Below are 6,000 nucleotides of genomic sequence, written 5' to 3' on the forward strand. Positions count from 1 at the left end.
TGGCTTTTATCTAAGAAACGGAAGACTGTTGCCATAAGTATACTGAGGCAAATACAACAAATAAGATCCAACTCGGCTCCTGTAAGAGAGAGAGAGAGAGAGAGAGAGAGAGAGAGAGAGAGAGAGAGAGAGAGAGAGAGAGAGAGAGAGAGAGAGATTCATCTCGTAAGATGATATCAAACCTGACTCTAGAACTGAAACTGATCAAAGAATATTAAGAAGAAAGGGAGAAGGGAAATAGTTCAATATTCACTGAAATGAAAAGGTTCAAGAAGTGACTAAATCGTTTGGCTGTTGGGTTGTCAGTTTTCTCTCAGGTCAACAAGGGAACGTACGAGCTGTAGTGGTCTACGCTGGGGAAATTTCGGATTAGTATCTAATAAGAAAATGCGACCCCACGACTCCATCAGTCATGAGTCCCTCTAAAAATGTGAAGCTTTTGATAGTGAAGGGGTGATGCTTAAGAAAAAATTAACGTGACTATATTATATGCGTTTGCTTACAAGAAATGCCGAATTTTACTTTGTCAAATAAAGTCCACTGTTTAGGTAAAAATCAGTAATTCAAGAAATACCTGTTTCACCTAGTAAAATGACTGATTCAAAGAAGTTGTAACGGGAGAAACAATTCTTGAAGAAAAATAGGACCTATAGGTGGAGCTATGTAAGCTTACTCCGTATCAGGGGCACAGTTAATAGTTGAATGGAAGTTATTCCTGATGGTTTCGTATTTTTCTTATACAGAGAGATTCATTTTTTTTATCGAGTCTGTAAATACGAAAAGCAATCAATGATTTTAACCCCAGGATATGCCTAATTTATAAAACACATTTACGGGTTTAATTACTTTTTGTTATTTTTGTTTTAGCATGTACACGAAATTTATCTCAGAGCGATGAGTTTTCCTGCGTATTAAGACCGCTTTAACATTCACACACACACACATACAGAGAGAGAGAGAGAGAGAGAGAGAGAGAGAGAGAGAGAGAGAGAGAGAGAGAGAGAGAGGAGATCATTAGCCACCTCCATTCAAACACATAGTACAATGCAAATACTACCTACAGGGCAAGTGACACTGACTCCTAGCACGTCGGGGTCGTTTCTCTAAATCCAGCGTTGCAGCCCTGTCTAGAAAATGTGAGCGTTCGAAACTGGCTATAAAGTCGGTTTCACGACTCATTTTCCTACTGGCTGCGTCGGGGTGATTATTATTAGTATATCAGGCCGACTCCGGGGAGGAAACGGATTGGTAGGGAGGGAAATGAACCCCACAGTTTGTGGTGAGGTGGGGGGCACGTGGGTATTGCCCAGGACGTGGGGTAGAGAGGATATATTATTCTGATGGATTGGGCATAAGGAAGGGGTATAAGATGTCAAACGTTCTGCTCAAAGAGAGGTAAAACGCGCAAGATACCATACACAAGATAAACAAGAGATGCGAAAGCTAGTAAAATATGGGTAAGGGAATTGCTTATTGGATCTGTTGTCGTTCTCTGTCCTAACGTTGGTGCAGAAGGCACAAATAGCCTCTGATACATAGGCAATTCAATCAAGAGAGAGTTTTAAAAATTCAAAAGACTCATCAGCAACAGGCCATTTCGTAAATTGCTCGTATTCTCTTTGTATAGATACAAAACTCCATTAATCAGAGTTATTAGAGTTAAATCTCATCTCATAACCGAATGCCTTAGAATCAACAGCATAAACCAAAAGTGAAAAAAAGTTCAGATAACTAAAGAATTTTCAAAAATATCTCAAACTTGCAAACACTCTTCAAATTAATAACTTGTCTCTTTGATGTATTATAAAAAACTGAAAAATACCTTAATAAGTTGTTTTTTTTTATCGATCCGATAGTCGTTTCTCATCCATAATATAAGGACCCACCTGGTAAAGCATCGAAATTATTTTTGGAAAGGAATTCAGCTTGTTTTTACGTACACAAAGGTTTGCGTCTATCCACGTGAAGGTACACGGAAAGAATGTCATGTAAAAGCTCAAGTACTGCTAGTCTCTGAGGGCTTTTAAATTTACATACACACACACACACACACACAACACACACAGCACACACAGACACACACACACACACACACACACACACATATATATATATATATATATATATATATATATATATATATATATATATATATATATATTACAGTTAAACTCATTTATGAAGAAGCTATACCAATATCGAAGGAGTTGGAAATCCTGAGTTGTATTTAAAAAATAAACCAAATGTTTTTTTTACGCAAACATATTTCACAAACACAGATGAATATGATCAAACAACCACTCTATTACGGTTACAGATGATCAGAGAAATACGGTAATGTACATTTAACCAGATTAAAAAGAAGAGTTATATTTTTCCTAATATAAGAAAAACAGCTTGGTAAATCTGCAGAAAAGTTCGATACATCATTTATCCATCCACTTCAGAGGGGAAAGATCAAAGATGGAACTCCTGTCACGAAGTGGGAGCCAGGGATCCAGTGGTGGCAATAATTGTACATAGAGAGAGAGAGAGAGAGAGAGAGAGAGAGAGAGAGAGGCGAGAGAGAGAGAGAGAGAGAGAGAGAGAGGAAGAGATGGTGAAGAGTGATAATAAGTCAGAGGCTGGTGGTAGAAGCTGGACCTTCCAGAAAAAGGTCGATAGCACAAGAAAGTCCGATATTCAAACTTAAAATAGACAAGCGTCAGCTCTTGGAAAGGTAAGGCAGACAAATGTCATATATGTGTATATATATATATATATATATATATATATATATATATATATTCTATATATATATATATGTGTGTGTATTTATGCATGTATGTATGTATGTATATGTATTCAGGCTACAATGCAAATAAAAGAAGGAAGCACCAAGCGCACTCCTGCTGAAATAACACGAAACCATCCTATATATGATATATCGGACGTAAAATCAAGTTTACAAATAGCTCTAGAAAACCAAAGCACAATAATACAATGAATCAGAAGATTTGTCAGGGTCCAATGATAAATATTCAATTCCGTCGGTCTGTCTGTTTTTGCAATTTTCATCGGCAATACAACCTTCAGTGGATTCTTTAATTCCAAAAATATTAAAATAAGGGATGATAAGGATCGCAAAAAGCAAAAGGAGAGAATGAAAAAGAGACATTAAAGTTAGAAATTAGCAACATTTTAGGTGCTTTAATGTTTGAAATTGAATTTCATGATTTATTCACACTTTTCGGTATTTTGCACCTTTGGAAATTACTTTGTTCCGCAAATAATTCCGATAGAGTACTAATAATAACTGGAAAAGTTGAGCTAGTTTTCGGAGATGTTAATTATTCAATTATGATTGTGTATACATTTGCAACCCTGGTCCCCGCCTCTCTATCTCTCTCTCTCTGACTTCATGTTAATTACACACTTTGCATATTTATAAGCTTATATAATTTTAGCAAGATTTTTCATTAGTACTCTTGGTGTGTCGTTATACATCATAATTGTATAAGTATTTGATATGTTTAAAGAGCTGTGAACCTCCATGTCTGCATTATAGTTGTTCCTTTTATTTGCGATGATATTCACGTTAGAGTAATGTAGGCTTAAAGACGCTTCTTCCTTTTTCTATATAATTCGGTTGTTGATGGGGACGATGACAAAAATTTCCTTCGCTATTTCCATCAAGTCCCCAGTTTCCTTCCATTCCTCAAATTCATTGAACATCATCAACAACCCTACAAAAGGACGCGCGACAACAAAAGCTACTAATACTCTTACTTGTGATATTTTTGATCAAATATTTTTTTTCTTGGGCTCAAGGAGAAACAGATTAAGTATAAATTCGCCTTCTCGTGCCATTGAATATCCCGGTGGGATAAAGGACGAGTAATAGATTATCTTTCTTCATTAGTGCCTTGGCAGAGTTCCTGTTTGTTAATACACGTGAAATCTCCTGTGTACCTTAGGCCGTCCTAAAGGAAAATTCAAATATGTATTATTTTAGGATGGGGTCATTGGAACTGCTGGTTTTAATATATATATATTTTTTACATATGTTTTAATACATACATACTTATATTGGAAGAACGAATAAAAACTGGTTAATGCTGTAATGATTGCCTTGTCTAGGTTATGGTAATTATTTTGTCCGGTATCTCGCCGTTATTCTTTTCATTACTATTTTACAGTCATTCCTTTGGGACATGAAACATTTCGAAAAGGTAGGTGGAAATTGTTCATATGTATATTTCTTTGCAGTATTCTATAAATAATAATCTTCTTCATCGACACTCCATTTTTAGTTTTCCCTTTTATAACTCTTGTCCATCAAACTCTCATTGGTATACATTTTTGATTTTTTATGGAAATCTCTCTCTCTCTCTCTCTCTCTCTCTCTCTCTCTCTCGTCTCTCTCTCTCTCTCTCTCTCTCTCTCTCTTAATATATATATATATATATATATAGTATATATATAATATATATATATATATATATATATGTGTGTGTGTGTGTGTGTGTGTGTGTGTGTGTATGTATGTGTGAGCAATGTATACACGCAGCCACTCTGCCATTTCCAACCTCTCTACTGACAGTATATTTTGGGCTCAAGAAGTTTATAACGTTCAGGTTGTTTACTGACGTTCCCGTGGCCTCAGTGAGTTCATTAAAGAAAAAAGAAAAATTTCCAATATTTACGGTTCTCTCAGAAGCGAAATATATCAACCTGTATCGAGGCGTTTCTAGTTTCCAATTCTTCTATATATCGGCTCCAATAATAGGAAAAAAATCGAGCTAATCTGTACGCCAGTTTATTGAAATACTTCTAATATATTAATGCACAGAAGAGAGAGAGAGAGAGAGAGAGAGAGAGAGAGAGAGAGAGAGAGAGAGAGAGAGAGAGAGAGAGAGATTTCTGCAAATCCCAAAGGTAAACACCCACTTTAGGGCAAAGGTAAACAGTCTCTGTTATTACCTCAAAAGTGGTTCTCTTTGACAGGCGACGGGACGTAAATGGAGTTGATATCTCCCTTCGATGGGGAAAAGTGACACATATATCTGCGACGGTTTTGATGTTGGAATCCATATTGGCACACGTAAACTCCTACTCCCTGAGATACAACAAAATGGATCTCACTCAAAATGCTCAAAATGAAGGTGATAAACGCGCCAGGAGATAAGGATAACTTGAAAGGAGATAAGGATAACTTGAAAGGAAGCATTTTGGTAAGCGATGCTGCGTGCGCGAATCCTCTCTAGATGTAAAGAATGTTGAGGAATGCCAAGGTTCCGTTTTCGTGCTCATTATATTCGAAGTGATGACTCCAGAGGTTATTAATCTTCCTGTCATCGGCGAGTATTTTTTTAAAGATGAGGATGGCAGCCTCATACCCTTCTCACACCTGGCTTTGGCGCCCCACCTTCGAAAAACCCTCAGGTATACAATTCCTTGCTTAAATCAACAGAAGGAAATTGGATCTCTCGCTCGTGAGGTTCAGTATCAATCAATTAATGACCACGCGATGTTGATATTCACTGAGCCAGCCTTCCTAATAGTTTAACGATTGTTGATATTCTGGACGGAATTCCTTGCTTTAGCCTCCATCCATAAAAAAAACAGAGCAAAGGAAAGTTAAAGAAGTCGGACAGTGCTGTGGAAACCGACTGACGGGGACGGATAGTATTCACAAGGCATAATGTAGGCAATATCCCTTTTAGGGTGTCATAGTCTGAGGGATTGACACGTAGGAATATTTTCTAGACTTTTAGGGACTGCACAAAACAAGATTTTTGTCTAACTTCCATTTTTACTTTTAATCTCAGGAAATACTTATGGCATTCAAGCATAGTACTTTAGCCAGATAGAACTCATATTAGATACCCTATTTCATTATGAAATATTCCATCCTTTAATTAACAAAGATGCATGAAATAAAAAATTGCCACTAGCCTTTAAAATATTCTTGGGGTTTGAGAAGATGTTATAGGATGGTGAAGTCCAAGTTATCTCTCT

This window comes from Macrobrachium nipponense, chromosome 20, assembly GCF_015104395.2.
Source record: "Macrobrachium nipponense isolate FS-2020 chromosome 20, ASM1510439v2, whole genome shotgun sequence".
NCBI lineage: Eukaryota > Metazoa > Arthropoda > Malacostraca > Decapoda > Palaemonidae > Macrobrachium > Macrobrachium nipponense.